General features: G+C 40.4%; 1 long non-coding RNA gene, 6 other non-coding genes and 1 pseudogene across 12 annotated transcripts in view; all 8 read right to left on the bottom strand.

The window, feature by feature from the left end:
- The window catches only part of LOC127191522 (uncharacterized), an 81,209-nt gene that overhangs the window by 31,489 nt on the left and 28,125 nt on the right, over window positions 1-21,595 (bottom strand). The gene's annotated exons all lie outside the window — the stretch shown is intronic.
- On the bottom strand, window positions 2,678-2,755 carry LOC127192551 (uncharacterized; annotated as a pseudogene).
- On the bottom strand, window positions 5,129-5,207 carry LOC127192465 (small nucleolar RNA SNORD115). Its single transcript, XR_007830953.1, has one exon. It is a non-coding gene; the product is annotated as a small nucleolar RNA SNORD115 (small nucleolar RNA).
- Window positions 12,950-13,028, bottom strand: LOC127192466 (small nucleolar RNA SNORD115). The gene has a single exon (XR_007830954.1). It is a non-coding gene; the product is annotated as a small nucleolar RNA SNORD115 (small nucleolar RNA).
- LOC127192464 (small nucleolar RNA SNORD115) lies at window positions 14,737-14,815 on the bottom strand. The gene has a single exon (XR_007830952.1). It is a non-coding gene; the product is annotated as a small nucleolar RNA SNORD115 (small nucleolar RNA).
- LOC127192593 (small nucleolar RNA SNORD115) lies at window positions 16,147-16,225 on the bottom strand. The gene has a single exon (XR_007831055.1). It is a non-coding gene; the product is annotated as a small nucleolar RNA SNORD115 (small nucleolar RNA).
- LOC127192457 (small nucleolar RNA SNORD115) lies at window positions 18,312-18,390 on the bottom strand. Its single transcript, XR_007830946.1, has one exon. It is a non-coding gene; the product is annotated as a small nucleolar RNA SNORD115 (small nucleolar RNA).
- Window positions 21,064-21,142, bottom strand: LOC127192597 (small nucleolar RNA SNORD115). The gene has a single exon (XR_007831058.1). It is a non-coding gene; the product is annotated as a small nucleolar RNA SNORD115 (small nucleolar RNA).

Consider the following 21,595-nt stretch of genomic DNA (forward strand, 5'->3'; position numbering starts at 1 on the left):
TTTTAGAGGTCCTTAAAGTGCATTGCAGTGTCAACCGAATGTTTTCTTATTGTTTTGTCCATGATGTGTAATCTTGTGTAGTCCATTCATATGCCAGTTTGTTTCGTATAATAATTAATGGTGTTTTCTTAACTCTGGCTTAGAATGGTCCATTTATACGGTCTGTCACTTGAAATGAAGAGAAGAAAACTGTCCTCTGCAAAGCTACTTAATAGGTATGGCAAACACATTGGTGGTATCCTGAGCACCCACAAGAACGGAAGAAGGAGGGCCTGAATCTCTAATGGGTTTCCTGTGTCCTCCAGTGTACTGGACTTCCAGTATTCTATCATCTTCTTTTGAGAAACACATTTATCAGTAGAGAAATATCCATTAATCTGGCTATGAGTTTCAGCGATTGTAAGATAAAGAGCTTGGCCATGAAATATGGTAGATGCCATATATTTTGTTACAAAAGGAAAGCGGCAGATAACAGGCTCAACGGATATCCATTTCTCAATTACCTTCACCCAGTTAGTCAATTTTAAATTTTCTATGTCTCCAGAGGAAGGTATTTCAGGCTTTCCATGACTCTAGTGTATGTTATCCCTTAGTCACTGAGAATGCACAGCCTCAATGCGGGAGGCATGGCAAGTTTCAAAATGAACCGTGTACTATAAATCAGTAAAAAATGACCTAGTGAGTTTCGTCCTGACGTTCTTATTGTTAGAGCTATTCATTAGAGAAATAGCTACTCAGAACTTCTCCTGTTTTTACACAAAGAAAACTACTCAAGTGAAAAGAATCCAAAGCTTACCTTTTGTGCCAGTGAAGAAGCAGTTTTCAGAGGCTCTGGCCTGCAACAACAATTCAAGGAAGTCTTTCAGGAAAGGAAGCTCATCTCGGCAACCTGGCCCCCTGAAACCCTCTCTAACTGGAAGTTGCTGAACCCTTCCCTTTTGCCTAGACTTCCCAAGGGAGTTCTTTCACACTTCTCAGGTTTAGCAACTGTTGTAGTTAACTGTGGTCCTATGATAGATTTCTCTAAACCGGAGAGTTATAGCTTTTTTGATGGTGCTAAAAATCACAGGGTAGCTGACTTCAGAGGGAATAAGAGAGGCCTGTAAACAAGCAGGGAGCTACAAAACAAATATCACTCTCATAGTATAATCTAATTCACATTACTAAAAAGTGTCCAAAGCCCTGTTGTCCTGAGGTGGTACCACTTACATGCAGTCTTGGTCGGTCCTTTTGTGGAAATCCAATGAAAAACCACAGACTGCCCATAGAATTGACTCTATGTGTTTGTAGAATGTGTCCAGCCTTTGACTTTTGATTTTTGTCATGGCCAGCTCTGCATCTGCACACGGGGTTGAAATTAAAGTTGCCCTTTGCACTCCAAGAAAGTCTGTGACCAGTTTTCGAAGTGTGGATTTCATACCAAAGATGTTGTGGAGCTTTGGCAAGTTAGTTTTCGTGAAAAGAAGAAAGTTTCAAAGCACTTTCTGTAAAAAGTGTTGTGATTAATGTATCATGGTATCAATTCTTTGAAGTATGTATCACTTCGTGTCTTACCTTGGATAATGCAGTCTATTTGCCATGCAAGCCGTCAAACTCTGATGAAGGGGGCATAAATCAAAGAGTATAATCACGAGAAGTAAGCACATCCTAACTACATTGCCAGCTGAATCAGCATGTGTGAGTGTGTTGTGGTTGAACTTGATGTTTCTGGTCTATTCATAGTGGTTATATTTGTTGTGTGTTCCCTCTTCCCTTGGGCTTTGGGTTAAGATGTTCTAAGCCTTTCCCTCTGTCCTCTGTATAATGGCTGCAATGTAGTCTTTGCTTTTGTAATTTTTCCTGTAAAATTTTTTCCAAGTGTTGGATAAGAAAAAAACTCTTTGGAAAGTGATGTTGGGTTTCTGCTTGTGATGTCGGGTTTCTGCTTGTTTCCAGCAAGTAGGGTGTGAAGGATATCTGTATGGCAATCCTAACACATACTCTGTAGAAGCAGAGTAATACACTTCAATGATTGTGATTCCACAGGAAGAACTTCCACTACAGGGACAGGAGCTTAATTGAAACTTGTTCTGTATGACATTGCAATGCTACCTTGTCAGCAATGAGAACATGGAAACCCATGTATAGTTGCACTGATATGTTACACAGCATGACCAGCTTTCCCTTAATATCCAGAAAGGTTCCAGACCAAAGGACAGAGGCAATTTCCCTCCCATACATAAAGTGAATGACGAAGGGCTTATTGTGGGCACCTCACCATGGACACTAATTTGGGTAAAAGAAGTGGAAAGACATTTTCCTCAAAGAATACATTTAAAAATACCATGAGCCTTTCTCTCTCCCTGGTAATAAAAACATATCAGAAAGAGTGGCCTTTCTGGGGTAGAATAGAGGTGCATGTATGGTCTGGAAGGGATGTATCAGGCCCTAATCATCTGTGGATTTCCTCTTCGGCATGTGCGTTAGTGTGAAACAAATATACAGGTATACACTTCAAGTCTATGGAATTGTGCTTTCAGATGGAAAACAATGGAGAAAATCTTAGGCAAATTTGGGTCTGGTAACACTGCCAGTTGGGTAAAACTCTAGGGTCAAGGAGACAATGTGCACAAGTGTCCATCTCCCGACAAACCCAAAGAGTGCCTGCCAGGCTATGAAAACCTTATTTGTCTCAAGGGGACCTCATATCTTGACCTCAGCCCGCATCTGTACAAGTCAGTCAACGTCCTCAGATACTTGTTGTCATCATAGATCCAGAAAAGGCCTCTGTCAACACATGAGTGTTTCTGTGTGAGCCAAGCCTCAGAGAGCCAGCCCCTGGGCTTTGAAAGGAGAGATCAGATTTGTGCAGGAATCATGGATCTCAGTCTATCAAAAGTGCTAGGGAAAAACCAGGGACTTGAAGTATGTGTCTTGCCCTTCTGTTCTCTTAATAGATAAGATTTATAAAAAAAAAATAAATGGGGAAGGAATTGCTGACACCCCAAAAATTCAAATCTGTTTGAATGCGTAGTATGCTTTGAGTCTCAAATGATGAAAAAAAAAAAAAAAAAAAAAAAAAAAAAAAAAGGTCAAGGTTAACAGAGCTAACAATCAAGGATTCAAAATACAATGTGTCCTTTCTAAGAGAGTTTTCATAGGCATCTGAATTTTCAGATTTCATTTCATTCACTTTATTGAGAGTGTCTTATGAGATTGGTCTGACTGTTGCTCCTGTACAATAGATATACCCCTGTCGATTTCAAAGCTCTGATTATCACTGTTCAGTTCCCTTAATTTTGAAGCTTTTCTTTTTTGTTTGTTCTCCATTAGTGTTCCCTTACTCATGTCAAGTTGTGAGTCACAAAGGCTGGCCAGTTCAATGTTTTGCAGAATATCAGGAATCTAGCAGGAATTTGAAAAGGAAGGGCCGTTTTGATTATGAGTCTGAGTCTGTAGCAGTCTCTATGTCTTCTCATATAGTGTTGTAATTCTTTGTATAGATTGATAAGTGATCCATTTTAGAGGTCCTTAAATTGCTTTGCAATATCAACAGAATATTTCCTAATTGTTTTGCCCATGATGGGCAATCTGGGGTAGTGCATTCATATGCTAGTTTGTTTGGTATAATAATTAATGGTGTTTTCTTAACTCTGGTTTAGAATGGTCCATTTATACCATCTGTCACTTGAAATGAAGTGAAGAAAACTGTCCTCTGCAAAGCTACTTAATAGGTGGGGCAAACACATTGGTGGCATCCTGAGCATCCATAAAAATGGAAGAAGGAGGGCCTGAACCTCTAATGGGTTTCCTGTGTGCTCCAGTGGACTGCACTCCCAATATTTTATCTTTTTCCTTTGTGAGCCACACCTATCAGTAGAGAAATATCTATTAATCTGGCTATGAGTTTCAGCAATAGTAAGATAAACAGCTTGGAGATGAAATATGGTTGAACGCCATATATTTTATTACAAAAGGAAAGCGGCAGATAAAAGGCTCAATGGAAATTCATTTCTCAATTACCTTCACCCTACTAGTCCATTTAAAATTTCCTAAGTCTCCAGAGAAAGGTATTTCTGGCTTTCCTTTACTCCAGCTTGTGTTATCCATTAGTCACTGAGAGAGCACAGCTTCAATGCAGGAGGCACAGTAAATTTCAAAATGAACGGTGTACTATAAATCAATGAAAAATGGCCTAGAGTGTGTCATCCTGACATTCCTATTGTTAGAGCTGTTCATTAGGGAAATAGCCTTTCAGAACTTCTCCTGTCTTTACACAAAGAAAACGAGTCAAGTGAAAAGAATCTAAAGCTCACCTGTTGTGCCAGTGAAGAAGCAGCTCTCAGAGCCTCTGGCCTGCAAGAACAATTCAAGGAAGTCTTTCAGGAAAGGAAGCTCATCTCGACAACCTGTCCCCCTGAAACCCTCTCAAACTGGAAGTTGCTGAAAGCTTCTTTTTTCCCTAGACATCCCAATGTATTTCTTTTTCACTCCTCAGGTTTAGCAACTGTTATAGTTAATTGTGATACTATGACAGATTTCTCTAAAGCAGACATTTATTGCCTTTTTGATGGTGCTAAAATTCACAGGGTAGCTGACTTCAGAGGGAATATGGGAGGCCTGTAAACAGGCAGTTAGCTATGAAATAAATACCATTCTCACAGTACAATATAATTTATGTTACTAAAATATGTACAAAGCCATATTGTACTCAGGCTTCTTTTTCAAACCAGTTCTAGTCTGCATCAGTCGGTTGGTCCTTCTTATTTCAACATCCATCATTTTAGACTCACTTTGTTGCCAATTATTGGAGGCACCCTGCATTTTTGGAAGTAAAATGCAAGCGATTGACACTTACCTCAGGGCTAGGATGCAGCTCTGAGGTGTAAGACAGTATGCCAGAAGACTGCAAGACAACAGCAAAGACAATGACATGAGGATTGTGTTGTGCACCATCTCCAAGCCCAGGTGTAGAAATTCACACAAAGTACATTTTGGTGGCCATTCAAGTCCCAAAACCAGATGTGTACCAGGCTTGCCAAGGTTCTCTCCTTTGCATAAGAGGCCTTTTTGTTCTTAGGACCACCATAACTCTCTCTTTAGAATGCATGAAGGGGAAGTGGGCCATGATGCCCCTGTTCTCTTTTATGGGCCTCAGTGTAATCCTATTGAGCATCATTTTTATGTCACCACCTCTCATCTTGACATTAGGTTTTCATTTTTAACCCAGGCCTCCACCGATTGTTGCTACACATGCTATTTTTATAAACCTTTAACACCGACACTTATTAGACCCAAAAACAGTCACTTAGCATCCAGATTGAGGACACTTATCCAAGGAGAATCATGCCTGATATTTCTTGTCTTAATGATGTACTTGCCTTTGTGATGGAGAACCTTGTAGTTGGAATGAAAAAGAATGGTTGTAGCACACGTGCACATCCATTCCTTTCTAAAAAGTTTGTCATTGGAATTTGTGGATAGTCCCTCTTTCCTCATGGTCATGGGTACATATCAGTGATAGTTGCTGTCTTTACTAGAAGCCAAGCATATACATTAAGTGGTGGATACATATTTGCCATAGCCATGGAGGGTAGAATTCCAATTGAACTCTTCTTGTGCTCATTGCTTTCCCTTTTTATTTAGACAGAGGACATATCTGACTACCATATGGAAATCTTGGGGAATGGATGCTTACTGAGATCCTCATATGACTTTGTGAAGGTCACATAATGGCAACTATGTATAATAGACACAGGTTGGCTCTGGTATTTTATATGCATTAGAAAACCCTCAGGAGAATATCACTTGTCGCAAAGGGTCTAAATGTAATTTTTTTAGGACTGTGGTGGAAAAGTAGTTACAAAATTCTATCCACCTGTATGAACTGCATCTGATCTATAGGGGGAGACCATGTACTTAAATGAAACTACAGACTGCTGGATCTTGATGTATGTAGGTGAGTGGTATCCCAAACTCTGCAGACCACTGTTTGACCTAGTGCCAGACAAGCAATAGCCCACATTTCATAAACCCACTTCCCAGACTCTCGAATGGAATCCATATGCAAGCTGCAGCCAGCATATAAAGCACAAACTCTCTCTGTAGGGATGTGTGATTCTGGAGCCTCTGGTCTGAGAAGTCTCAGGGAATAGGGTGAAACTGCCCTTGGATCCCTCTGCCCAACCACGTCAAACTATAGATGTCATCCACCCAGGCCTAGAGGAAATGCAGGCAGTGGGCGCCACCAAAACCAGCTAGAGTTGGCATGCAAGTGGAGGGATGTCCTTGGCCCAATTTAAAGCCAGACACAATGGACTGAGCCTGCAAACAGGGGCAGTTAGAATCCTGCTTGGACTGCTCCCACAGGACCAGCAGGACCTCACACACTATCAGGAGATGTGGGGTGTGCCTGCAATGTCTAATCCCTGACCTAGAGGGATCACTGAGCATCCAGGCTTACAGGGTCATGGAAAGTACAGGCACCTTGGAACCCGCCAGTGACATGAAACCTTATATAATGGAAGAAATGAATAAAATCTGTAAACAACTGTAGGAGGAGGCCAATAAGAAGGCTGAAGATTTAAAAGAGTCATATAAAGAGACACTAGAAGAATTTCAGAAAAATGCAAATAACCAGATGAAGGAAATTATTAAAACAGGTCAAGACCTGAAGATAAAAAATGAAGCTATGGTAAATGAACACACAGAAGAAAAATGGGATCAAGATGCATCAAAGAAGAAAGCAAGCACCTCAGAGGTGACTTTATCTAACAGAATGCAAGAAATGGAGGAACAAATATCGGGACTTGAATATACAAACATAGAACTCGAAACAACCATCAAAGAAAATGCTAAATCTGAAAAGTTCCTGACACAGAACACCTAAGAAATCAAGGACACACTGAAAAGTCGAAACTTGAGAATAATAGGTATTGAGGAAAGAGAGGACACCTGACTCCACAGCCCAGAAAATATCTTCAACAGAATAATAAATTTCCCCAATTTGAAGAAGGAGATGCATATGAGCATACAAGAGGCCTACAGAACACCACATAGAATAGACCAGAAAAGAAAATCTTCCTACCACATAATAATAAAAACACAAAATATACAAAACAGGAAAAAATATTAAAAATAGCAAGAGAAAAAGTGTGAGTAACGTACGATTGCAAACCTATCAGAATTACTCCCGACTTCTCAGCAGAAACCATGAAAGCCAGAAGTGCCTAGACAGAGGTCTTGCAAACTCTAAGAGAACATAGATGGCAGGCAAGATTACTATATCCAGCAACACTATCAAAAACCATTTACAGAGAAAACAAGATTTTCCATAACAAAAACAAATTCAAACAGTACCTAGCCACAAATCTGGCTTTACAGAAGTTACTAGAAGGAAAACTCCACCCCAAAGGGTCAAATTACAAGCAAAACTACATAGGAAATAAATAACTACACCATCCAAAATCTCAACTGTAACAAATAGCAAAAATGAAGGAACTTATCAGTCACTAGTCATTAATATCTCTCAACATCAATGGTCTCAATTCTCCAATAAGAAGACACAGAGTAACTGTGTGGATGCATAAACACGACTCTACATTCTTCTGCATTCAAGAAACACATCTCAACCACAATGACAGATATTGCCTCAGAGTAAAAGTTTGGAGAAAAATATTTCAAGGAAATGGTCACAAGAAGCAAGCTGGGATAGCCATTCTAATATCTAACAAAATAGACTTTGAACCAAAATTAATCAAAAGGGGTGAGCAAGGACACTTTATACTCATCAAAGGTAAAGTCAACCAAGAAGACATCACAATTTTGAACATCTATGTTCCTAATACAAGGGCACCCACATTTGTAAAAGAGCTATTAACAAAGCTTAAACCACTCATCGATCCCCACCCATTAATAGTGGGAGACTTCAACACCCCACTTCACTCAAGGATAGGTCTTTGAATCAAAAACTAAGCTGGGAAATAACTTCATTAACCAATGTCATGAATCAAATGGATCTAACAGATGTCTACAGAACTTTTCACCCAAAAGCAAAAGGTTATACCTTCTTCTCAGCACCCTGTGGAATGTACTCTAAAATTGATCACATAATAGGTCATGAAGCAAGCCTCAACAGATACAAGAAGATTAAAATAATACTTGTATCCTATCAGATCACAAGGGTCTAAGGCTGGACTTCAACAACAACAACAACAACAGAAATAACAAAAAGCCTACACACACATGAAAACTAAACAACTCTCTACTTAATGAGACCTGGGTCAAGGAATAAATAAAGGAAGAAATAAAGAACTTCCTGAAATTCAATGAAAATGAAGGAACAACATACCTAAATTTGTGGGACACAATGAAGGCAGTGCTAAGAGGAAAATTCATAGCACCAAGTGACTTTAAAAAGAAAATGGAAACACCCCACATAAACAACTTAATGACACATTGGGTAACCCTAGAAAAAAAGAAGCAGAAACACCCAGGAGGAGTAGACGTCTGGAAATAATCAAACTCAGGGCTGAAATCAATAAATTAGAAATAAAGAGGACAATTCAAAGAATCAACAAAACCAAGAGCTGGTTCTTTGAGAAAATTAACAAGATAGACAAACTGTTAGCAAAACTAACTAAAAGACAGAGAAACACTATCCAAATCAACAAAATCAGAAATGAAAAGGGAGACATAACAACAGACACCAAAGAAACACAAAGAATCTTATAAACCTACTTTAAAGGCGTTTGTGCCACAAAATTTGAAAATCTAAGGGAAATGGACAATTTTTCTCGACTGATTCTATTTGCCAAAATTGAATCAAGTGCAGATAAAAAAATTAAATAGTCCTATTTTGCCTATAGAAATAGAAGCAATCACTGATAGTCTCCCAACCTTAAAAAGCCCAGGGCTTCAGAGCAGAATTCTACCAGTCCTTCAAAGAGGATCTAATACCAATACTCTTCAAGCTATTCTGAAAGATAGAAATGGATGGAACATTACCAAGTTCTATGATGCCATAATCATGTTGATACTTAAACCCCACAAAGACCCCACCAAAAAAGGGAATTTCAGACCAATTTCTCTAATGAACATTGATGCAAAAATACACAATAAAATACTCACAAAACGAATACAAGAACATATCAAAGACATCATTCACCATGACCAGGTACGCTTCATTCCAGGCATGCAGGGATGGTTTAACATACAGAAATTTATCAATGTAATCAACTATGTAAACAAACTGAAAGAGAAAACCCACATGATCATCTCCTTAGATGCAGAAAAAGCATTTGACAAAATCCAACACCCATTCATGTTTAAAGTTCTGGAGAGATCAGGAATACAAGGCACATACCTAAACATAATAAAGCCTATGTACAGCAAGCCAATAGCCAACATTAAATTAAATAGAGAGATACTCATGGAAATCCATCTAAAACTGGGAACCAGACAAGGCTGTCCACTTTCTCCATACCTCTTCAATATAGTTCTTGAAGTTCTAGCGAGAGCAATAAGATATCAAAAGGAGATCAAGGGGATCAAAATGGGAAAGGAAGAAGTCAAATTACCCCTATTAGCAGATGATATAATAGTGTATATAAGTGACCCCCAAAATTCCACCAGAGAACCTCTACAGCTGAGAAATACCTTCAGCTAATTGGCTGGATACAAAATTAACTCAAAAAAGTCAGTAGCTTTCCTATATACAAATGACAAACATATAGAGGAAGAAATTAGGAAAACTACACCCTTCACAATAGCCACAAGCAATATAAAATATCTAGGAGGAACTCTAACTAAGCAAGTGAAGGACTTATTTGAAAAAAACTTTAAATCTCTGAAGAAAGATTGAAGATGACATCAGAAGATGAAGCAGTCTACCTTGTTCATGGATCTGGAGAATTAACAGAGTAAAAATGGCCATCTTACCAAAATCAATTTACAGATTCAATGCAATCCCTAACAAAATACCTACAAAATATTTTGAAGATATTGAAAGATCAATTCTCAACTTCATATGGAGAAACAAAAATCTACAGAACAGCATAAACAATCCTATACAATAAAAGATCCTCTGGAGGAATCTCTACACACAATCTCAAGCTGTACTATAGAACAACAGTAATTAAAACAGAATGGTACAGCCACAGCAATAGGCTGGTGGATCAATGGAATTGAATTGAAGACACACAGAATAATCTACACACATTGGGTCACTTGATTTCTTACAAAGAAGCCAAATCTGTTCAATGGAAAAACAATAACATTTTCAACAAATGGTGCTGGTCTAAATGGATGTCTACATGTAGAAAAATGCAATTAGACCCCTATTTGTCACCATGCACAAAATTCAAGTCCAAGTGGATCAAACACCTCAACATAAAATGGAGACACTAAGTCAGTTAGAAGAAAAAGTGGGGAAGAGCCAGGAACATATTGACACAGGAGACAACTTCCTGAACAGAACACCAACAGCCCAGGCCTTAAGGTCAACAATTAATAAATAGGACCTCATGATGCTGAGAAGCTTCTGTAAGGCAGGAGATACTGTCAAAAGAACAAAGCGACAGCCTACAGACTGGGAAAAGATCTTCAACAACTCTTAATCTGATAAAGGTCTAATATCTAAAATATATAAAGAACTCAAGAAATTAAACATTACCAAACCAAATAACCCAATTGAGAAACAGGACTCAGAACTAAACAGAGAATTTTTAACATAGGAATATCAAATGGCTGAGAAACACTTAAAGGAATGTTCAACCTCCTTAGTCACCAAGGAAATGCAAATGAAAATGACACTGAGATTCCATCTTACACCCATCAGAATGGCTAAGATCAATAACTCAAGTGACAACACATGTTGGCGAGAATGTCGACAGAGAGGAACACTCCTTCACTGCTGGTGGGAATGCAAACTACTACAACCACTTTGGAAATCTATCTGGATCTTTCTCAGAAAAATGTGAATAGGGCTTCCTGGATACCCAGCTGTTCCACTCCTTGGAATATACCCAGAAAATGCTCTACCACACAACTGGGACATATGCTCAACCATTTTCATAGCTACCTTAAACATAATAGCCAGAATATGGAAACAGCCTAGGTGTCCCTCAGTAGAAGAATGGATAAAGAAACCGTGGTACATTTACATGATGGAATACTATTCAGCTATTAAAAACAAAGAATTCCCAAAATTTGTGGACAAATGAATTGAACTAGAAATTATAAAAATGAGTGAGTTCACCCAGAAGCAAAAAGAGACAAATGGTATATACTCATTTATATCAAGACACTAGCACAAGGTGCATGTTCCAAGAAAGACTTTACTTACCAGGAAAGTGGGTCAGAGGGGAGAACATCCTATTGGGATTTTAGGTGAGGGTAGCATGTGAGAATGGGGAAATAGAAGGATCCAGAGGGTCCTAGAAAACTACAAGAAGAACATTATGATGGGTGGATCTGGGTCCTGGGGTCCTGCTCAAATTATGGCACCAGCCATGGAAAACATAGGTAGTAAACTTTGAAACCCTACCCAGACCTAGCCGAAGGACATGACATTCTCCACCCTTGAGTGGAGAGAGAGGTCTAACTTTCATACAAACTCTGGTGCCCCATTTTTGAGCACATTCCCTTGATGGGGAAACCTGGTGACATTCAGAAGAAGGATAACAGGTCACCAAGAAGAGACTCAATACCCTATGAGCATACACAGAGGGAGGAAGTCCCACTTAGTCACAGACATAGGGGACGAGAGTAAGCGGGAAGTGGGAGGGAGAGAGGAATGGGAGGATACAAGGGATGGACTAACAACTGAGATGTAATATGAATAAATTAATGAAATAATAATAAAAAGAACCATGGGAAATTCTTTTCCACGTTTTCCTTAGCCTTCCGGATCAGAGTCCCCTTAGGAACATCAAGTATCATGGAGAACTTTGCAACAGATTCAATGTCCTGCCAAGACCCTGCACTAAAATGTTTTCAAGGGTTTCTGACTTTCCCACATTAATGTTCACTGTGTCTCATAGGATTGGTATAAGCAAGATTATGTCTGCTGTGTCCAGTGTCCCCATGTGTGCCTGTGCTTCCTGTTGGGTTGCAGAATGGACTCAAAGTAGAGATAATAGAAACACCCTCAAGGCTATCCATTGCATCAGAAGAACACCTGAAACTTAAATGTATCCCTAGATCCAATTTCCCTGAGAACGATCTTCCCAGTGCAAATTGCTCACCTAGACAAATACTGGGTATATGTTATGTCAAACATCACTATGCTGAAGATATTGAGACTATGATAATTTTGAGCATGTAAATCTCTGGTCGTACCATTCAAAGTTGGACTCACCTGACAACAAGTACAGAAGGGATAGATTTTCCCATAATTGCATTGCAAGCAATGAGGAAAAAGGATCATGACTGGTGTCCCTCTAAATATCTCCCTCTATCCAGGCATAGTTGCTAAGATCTCAGTAAAATTTAATTCCTGCAAGCCAGAATAATTTTATTTTCTGCCCAGGAAAGTGAGGATTCTGTATCAAAACAGGTCTAGTTTTCTTCAATGTGTGGGTCCTTCTTGTTTCAACATTCCTCATTTCAGACTCGATTTGCTGCCAATTAGTGGAGGCACACTGCATTTTAGGAAGTGAAATGCAAGAGATTGACACTTACCTCAGGGCTGCGGGCAGCTAGGAGGCCAAAGATGGCATGCCAGAAGACTGCAAGACATGAGAAAGGACAAGGACATGAGGGGTGTGTTGGGGAGCATCGCCAAGCCCAGGGTTAGAAATTCACCAGAGGTGTATTTCATTGGCTATTAAAGGCTTTAAACCAGATGGGCACCAGCTGTACCAAGCTTCTCTCCTTTGAAAAGAGGCATTGGGAACCTTAGGACCACCATAACTTTCCCTTGAGAATGCAAGAAGGAGAAGAAGGACATGATGCCCTCGGTCTCTTTTCTGGGCCTCAGCTAATTCCCATTGAGTACGATTTTAATGTCGTCACCTCACTTCGCGACATTAGGTTTTCATCATTGACCCAGGGCTACATGGATTGTTGCTACGCATGCTATTTTTATAATCCTGTAAAACTGATACTTGCCAGACCAAACAACAGTCCCTTAGAATCCAGATGGAGACATTCACCCAAGAAGAATCGTGCCTGATACTGCTTTTCATCACACTATACTGACTACTGTGATAAAGAACCTTGTGGGTGGAGTGAAAGATAAATGTGGCAAGACATGTACACAACCATTTCTACTTTAAAATATTTAAGGTCATTGGAATTTGAGAAATATCCTTCTGGCCTCCTGCCTGTAGGTGCATATCAGTAATAGTTGCTGTCTCTACTAGAGGCCAAGAATAGACGTTAACTGGTGGATACAAATTTGACATTGCCATAGAATGTAGAATTCCAATTGAACTCTTCTGGTGCTCATTGCTTTCTCTTTCCATTCAGAGAGTGGCCATATCTGACTACCATATGGAAATCCTGGGGAATGGGTCCTCATATGACTTGGTGAAGGTCAATTAATGGCAACTATGTAGACGGGACACAGTACACTTTTGGTATCCTTAACGTATTAGAAAAACCTCAAGAGAACATCCCTTTTTGCAAAGGGTCTAAATAACCTTCTTTAGAACTCTGGTGGATTCTTATCCAGGTTTTCCTCAAACTTCAAGGTCAGAGTCCACAAAGGTACATCAAGTATCATGGAGGCCTTTGACATAGCTTCAATATCTTGCCAAGGCCCTGCACTGAAATGTTCTCAACTGTTTCTGACTCTCCTACAGGGATGTTCATTTTGTCTCACCAGATTGTTAAATGTAAGAATTGTCTGACATACCCAATGACCCCAAGCAGGCTTGTGCTTCCTTTATGATTACAGAATAACGGCAAAGTCGAGATGATAGAAACACCCTCAAGGCTTTTCAGTGCATCAGAAGAACAACTGAATCTTGAATCTATACAGAGGTCCAATTTCCCTGAGAACGATCTTCCCAGTACAAAAAGCGCACCTAGCCAAATGATGGCGATATCTTATGTCAAACATCGCTATGCTATAGAAATTGAGACTAAGGTAATTTTGAGCACCTAAATATCTATGTATTCTCTTCAAAGGTGCCTCGCCTAAAAACCACTACTGAATGGATACACTTTTTCCCATAATCCCACATTAAGCAATGAGGAAAAGGGATCATGCCTAGTGTCCCTCTCAATATCTCCCTATCTCCAAACACAGCTGATAAGATCTCAGTAAAATGTAATTCCTGTGACCCAGCATAATTTGATATTCTGGCCAGGAAAGCAAGGCTTCTGTCACAATCCCGTTCTAGTCTTCATCAAAGTGCGGGTCCATCTTATTTCAACATTCATCATTTCACACTAGACTTGTTGCCAATTAATGGAGGCACACTGGATTTTAGAAAATCAAATGCAAGAGATTGACACATAGCTAGGAGCTGTGAATCAGCTGTAAGGCCTAAGATGGTTTGCCAGAAAACTGCAACACAACATCAAATCAAATACATGAGAAGTTTGTTGGGGAGTGTCACCAAGCCCAGGGGTAGAAATTCACCATAGGTGCATTTTGGTGGCCATTCAATGTTCAAAGCAAGACTTGACCAGAAGTGCCAAGGTTCTCGCCTTTGAATAAGAGGCCTTGGGGACCTTAATTAGTACGACTATAACTCTCTTTTAAGAGTGCATCAAGAAGTGGGCCATGATGCCCCCATTCTCTTTTCTGGGCCTCAGCACATTCTGATTGAGTATGATTTTTATGACATCACCTCTCTTCATGACATTAGGTTTTCATCATTGACCCAGGCCACTACCCATTGTTGCTATGTATCCTATTTTTATAATACTGTAAACACTGACACACACCAGACCCAACAACAGTCCCTTAGAATCTGCTTGGAAATACCTATCCAAGGAGAATCAAGCCCAGTATTTCTTGTCATCATGCTGTGTTGGCTGGCAAATGTGATGGAGAACCTTGTGGGTGGAATGAAAGAGATTGGTGGTAGGACACACGTATGCCCATTCCTTTCTAAAATTATTGAAGTTCATTGGAATTTCAGAAAGATCTTTCTGGCCTCCTGCCTGTGGGTGCATATCAGTGATAGTTGCTGTCTCCACTAGAGGCCAAGTAGAGACATTAGGTGGTTGATACAAATTTGCCATGAAAGGAAAAGACATATCTTAGTAAAATAGGGAAATCGTAGGGAATGGGACATCATATGACTTGGTGAAGGTCAACTAATGGCAACCGTGTAGAAAGGTCACGATACTCTTCTGGTATCCTATATGCATTAGAAAACCTCAAGAGAACATCCCTTTTTGCAAAGGGTCAAAATAACCTTCTTCAGAACTCTGGTGCAGCGATGTTCATTTTGTCACACCAGATTGTTGAATGCAAGAATTGTCTGACATACCCAATTACCCCAAACAGGCTTGTGCTTCCCTTATGATTACATAATGATGGCAAAGTCGAGATGATAGAAACACCCTCAAGGCTTTTCAGTGCATCAGAAGAACACCTGAATCTTGAACCTATACAGAGGTCCAATTTCCCTGAGAACGATACTCCCAGTGCCAAATGCTCACCTAGCCAAATGATAGCCATATAATTAGTCAAACATAGCTATGCTGTAGAAATTGATACTAAGGTCATTTTTCGTACCTAAATATCGAGGTATTCCATGCAAAGGTGGCTCCCCCGGGGACCACTACCGAATGGATACACTTTTTCCCTTAATCCCATTTTACGCAATGAGGAAAATGGATCATTTCAGATTAGCCTTGTTGCCAATTAATGGAGACACAGTACATTTAAAAAGTCAAATGCAAGAGATTGACTCTTACCTCGAAGCTGTGATTCAGCTGTGAGGTCTAAGATGGTTTGCCAGAAGACTGCAAGACAACAGCAAAGACAAGGACAAGAGAAGTGTGCTGGGCAGTATCACCAAGGCCAGAGTTAGAAGTACAACAGAGGAGCATTTTGGTGGGCATTTAAGGTTCAAAGTCAGATGGGCACCAGAAGTGCCAAGGTTCTCTCCTTTGAATAAGAGGCCTTGGGGACATTAGGACCACTATAACCCTCTCTTGAGAGTGCATCAGGAAGTGGAACATGAAGCCCCCGTTGTCTTTTCTGGGCCTCAGTGTATTCCCATTGAGTATGATTTTTATGTCATCACCTCTCTTCATGACATTAGGTTTTCATCATTGACCCAGGCCTCCACCGACTGTTGCTTTGCATCCTGTTTTTATAATCCTGTAAAACTGACACTTACCAGACCCAACAACAGTCCCTTAGAATCCTGATTGGAGACACTTATCCAAGGAGAATCAAGCCAAATACTTCTTGTCATCACGCTGTGCTGCCGACTGTGATGGAGAACCTTGTGGTTGGAATGAAAGAGAATGTTTGTAGGACACATGCATGCCCATTCCTTGCTAAAATTATTGAAGTTCATTGGAATTTCAGAAAGACCTTTCTGGCCTCCTGCTCATGGGTGCATATCAGTAATAGTTGCTTTCTCTATTAGAGGCCAAGCAGAGACATTAAGCGGTTGATACAAATTTGCCATTGCCATGGATGTTAGAATTCCAGTTAAACTCTTTTGGTACTCATTGCTTTCCCTTTCCATTAAAGAAAAGATATATTTGAGTACAATAGGGATACAGTAGAGAATGGGACCTCATATGACTTGGTGAAGGTCAACTAATGGCAACCATATAGAAAGCTCATCATGTTGTGCTGCCAACTGTGATGGAGAACCTTGTGGGTGGAATGGAAGAGAATGTTGGTAGGACACATGCATGCCCATGCCTTGCTAAAATTATTGAAGTTCATTGGAATTTCAGAAAGATCTTTCTGGCCTCCTGCCTGTGGGTTCATATCAGTGATAGTTGCTTTCTCTACTAGAGCCCAAGCAGAGACATTAAGTGGTTGATTCAAATTTGCCATTGCCATGGAAGTTAGAATTCCAGTTAAACTCTTTTGGTGCTCTTTGCTTTCCCTTTCCATTAGAAGAAAAGACATATCTGACTACAATAGGGAATTTGTAGGGAATGGGACCTCATATGACTTGGTGAAGGTCAACTGTTGGCGACCGTGTAGAAAGGTCACAATACTCTTCTGGGATTCTATGTGCATTAGAAAAACCGCAAGAGAGCATCCCTTTCTGCAAAGGGTCTAAATAACCTTCTTCAGAATTCTGGTGGGTTCCTATCCACGTTTTCCTCAGACTTCCCGGGCAGAGTCCACATAGGCACATAAAGTATCATGGAGGCCTTTGTCAGAGATTCAATGTCTTGCCAAGGTCTTGCACTGCAATATTCTCAACTTTTTCTGACTCTCCTGCAGCGATGTTCATTTTGTCACACCGGATTGTTGAATGCAAGAGTTGTCTGACATACCCAATGACCGCAAGCAGGCTTGTGCTTCCTTTATAATTACAGAATGACGGCAAAGTCAAGATGATAGAATCACCCTCAAGGCTTTTCAGTGCATCAGAAGAACACCTGAATCTTGAACCTATACAGAGGTCCAATTTCCCTGAGAACGATCTTCCCAGTACGAAATGCTCACCTAGCCAAATGCTGGCCATATCTTCAGTCAAACATCGCTATGCTGTAGAAATTGATACTAAGGCCATTTTTAGCACCTAAATATATAGGTATTCCATGCAAAGGTGGTTCGCCTGGACACCACTACTAAATGGATACAATTTTTCCCTTAATCTCACTTTAAGCAATGTGGAAAATGGATCATGCTTAGTGTCCATCTCAATATCTCCCTCTCTCTAGACATAGCTGCTAAGATCTCAGTAAAATGTAATTCGTGTGACCCAGCATAATTTGATATTCTGCCCAGGAAAGCAAGGAATCAGTCACTAATTCGTTCTAGTCTTCCTCAATTTCTGGGTCCATATTATTTCAACATTCATCATTTCAGACTCACCTTCTTGCCAATTAATGGAGGCACAGTACATTTAAAAATTCAAATGCAAGAGATTGACTCTTACCTTGAAGCTGTGATTCAGCTGTGAGGTCTATGATGGTTTGCCCGAAGACTGCAAGACAACAGCAAAGACAAAGACATGAGGAGTGTGTTGGGCAGTATCACCAAGGCCAGGGTTAGAAGTACAACAGAGGTGCATTTTGGTGGCCATTCAAGGTTCAAAGCCAGATGTGCACCAGAAGTTCCAAAGTTCTCTCCTCTGAATAAGAAGCCTTGGGGACATTAGGACCACTATAACCATCTCTTGAGAGTGCATCAGGAAGTGGGACATGAAGCCCCCATTCTCTTTTCTGGGCCTCAGCGTATTCCCATTGAATATGATTTTTATGTCATCACCTCTCTTCATGACTTTAGGTTTTCATCATTGACCCAGGTTTCCACCAAGTGTTGATTTGCATCCTATTTTTATAATCCTGTAACACTGACACTTACCAGACCCAACAACAGTCCCTTAGAATCCTGATTGGAGACACTTATCCAAGGAGAATCAAGCCCAATACTTCTTGTCATCACGCTGTGCTGCCGACTGTGATGGAGAACCTTGTGGGTGGAATGAAAGAGAATGTTGGTTAGACACATGCATGCCCATTCCTTGCTAAAATTATTAAAGTTTGTTGGAATTTCAGGAAGATCTTTCTGGCTTCCTGCCCATGGGTGTATATAAGTGATAGTTGCTTACTGTACTAGAGGCCACGCAGAGACATTAAGTGGTTGATACAAATTTGCCATTGCCATGGAATTTAGAATTCCAGTTAAACTCTTCTGGTACTCATTGCTTTCCCTTTCCATTCAAAGAAAAGATATATCTGAGTACAATAGGGATATAGTAGGGAATGGGACTTCATATGACTTGGTGAAGGTCAAATAATGGCAACCGTGTAGAGAGGTCACGATACTCTTCTGGGATCCTATATGCATTAGAAAAACCTCGAGAGAACATCCTTTTCTGCAATGGGTCTAAATAACCTTCTTCAGAATTCTGGTGGGTTCCTATCCACGTTTTCCTCAGACTTTCCGTTCAGAGTCCACATAGGCACATCAAGTATCATGGAGGCCTTTGTCATAGCTTCAATGTCTTGCCAAGGTCCTGCACTGCAATGTTCTCAACTGTTTCTGACTCTCCTGCAGCGATGTTCATTTTGTCATACCGGATTGTTGAATGCAAGAATTGTCTGACATACCCAATGACCCCAAGCAGGCTTGTGCTTCCTTTATGATTACAGAATCATGGCAAAGTCGAGATGATAGAAACACCCTCAAGGCTTTTCAGTGCATCAGAAGAACACCTGAATCTTTTTTTTTTTCCATTTTTTTTATTAATTTATTCTTGTTACATCTCAATGTTTATCCCATCCCTTGTATCTTCCCATTCCTCCCCTCCCCCATTTTCCCATTATTCCTCCACTATGACTGTTCATGAGGGGGATTACCTCTCCCTATACATTCTCATCGGGTATCAAGTCTCTTCTTGGCTACCTGCTGTCCTTCCTCTGAGTGCCACCAGGTCTCCCCCTCCAGGGGACATGGTCAAATGTGAGGCACCATAGTACATGAGAAAGTCATATCACACTCTCCACTCAACTGTCGAGAATATTCTGACCATTGGCTAGATCTGGGAAGGGGTTTAAAGTTTACCTCCTGTATTGTCCTTGGCTGGTGCCTTAGTTTGGGCTCAAATCTGCCTATCATATTTTTCTACTTGTAGATTTCTAGGACCCTCTGGATCCTTTTATTTTGCTATTCCTCCATGTGCCTCTCATTTAGAGTCCCAATAGGATGCCTTCCCCTCTGTCCCAGTTTCCTGGTAAGTGAAGGCTTTCGTGGGACATGCCCCTTGGCCTAGTATGCCGATATAAGTGAGTATATGCCATTTGATCCTTTCTGCTTCTGGGTTAACTCGCTCATTATGATCATTTCTAGCTCAATCCATTTGTCCACAAATTTCGGGAATTCCTTGTTTTTAATAGCTGAGTAGTATTCCATAGTGTATATGTACCACAGTTTCTTTATCCACTCTTCTACTGAGGGACACTTAGGCTGTTTCCATGTTCTGGCTATTATGAATAAGGCTGCTATGAACATGGTTGAGCAAAGTTTCTTGTTGTGTGCTGGAGCATCTTCTGTGTATATTCCAAGGAGTGGAATAGCTGGGTCTTGAGGAAGCCCTATTCCCATTTTTCTGAGATAGCACCAGATAGATTTCCAAAGTGGCTGTACTAGTTTGCATTCCCACCAGCAATGAAGGAGGAACACCTGAATCTTGAACCTATACAGAGGTCCAATTTCCCTGAGAACAATCTTCCCAGTGCCAAATGCTCACCTAGCCAAATGATGGCCATATCTAAAGTCAAACATTGCTATGCTCTAGAAATTGATACTAAGGTCATTTTTAGCACCTAAATATATAGGTATTCCATGCAAAGGTGGCTCGCCTGGAAACCACTACTGAATGGATACACTTTTTCCCTTAATCCCATTTTACGCAATGAGGAAAATGGATCATGCCTAGTGTCCATCTCAATAATTCCCTCTCTCCAGACACAGCTGCTAAGATCTCAGTAAAATGTAATTCCTGTGACCCAGCATAATTTGATATTCTGCCCAGGAAAACAAGGATTCTGTCACAAATTCGTTCTAGTCTTCATCAATTTCTGGGTCCATATTATTTCAACATTCATCATTTCAGACATGCCTTGTTGCCAATTAATGGAGGCACAGTACATTTAAAAAGTCAAATGCAAGAGATTGACTCTTACCTCGAAGTTGTGATTCAGCTGTGAGGTCTAAGATGGTTTGCCAGAAGACTGCAAGACAACAGCAAAGAAAATAACATGAGGACTGTGCTTGGCAGTATCACCAAGGCCAGGGTTAGAAGTACAACAGAGGTGCATTTTGTTGGCCATTCAAGGTTCAAAGCCAGATGTGCACCAGAAGTTCCAAGGTTCTGTCCTCTGAATAAGAAGCCTTGGGGACATTAGGACCACTATAACCCTCTCTTGAGAGTGCATCAGGAAGTGGGACATGAAGCCCCCGTTCTCTTTTCTGGGCCTCAGCGTATTCCCATTGAGTATGATTTTTATGTCATCACCTCTCTTTATGACATTAGGTTTTCATCATTGACCCAGGCCTTCACTGACTGTTGCTTTGCATCCTATTTTTATAATCCTGTAACATTGACACTTACCAGACCCAACAACAGTCCCTTAGAATCCTGATTGGAGACACTTATCCAAGGAGAATCAAGCCCAATACTTCTTGTCATCATGTTGTGCTGCCAACTGTGATGGAGAACCTTGTGGGTGGAATGGAAGAGAATGTTGGTAGGACACATGCATGCCCATGCCTTGCTAAAATTATTGAAGTTCATTGGAATTTCAGAAAGATCTTTCTGGCCTCCTGCCTGTGGGTTCATATCAGTGATAGTTGCTTTCTCTACTAGAGCCCAAGCAGAGACATTAAGTGGTTGATTCAAATTTGCCATTGCCATGGAAGTTAGAATTCCAGTTAAACTCTTTTGGTGCTCTTTGCTTTCCCTTTCCATTAGAAGAAAAGACATATCTGACTACAATAGGGAAT

The sequence above is a fragment of the Acomys russatus genome, chromosome 7 (genome assembly GCF_903995435.1).
Source record: "Acomys russatus chromosome 7, mAcoRus1.1, whole genome shotgun sequence".
NCBI classification, from domain to species: domain Eukaryota; kingdom Metazoa; phylum Chordata; class Mammalia; order Rodentia; family Muridae; genus Acomys; species Acomys russatus.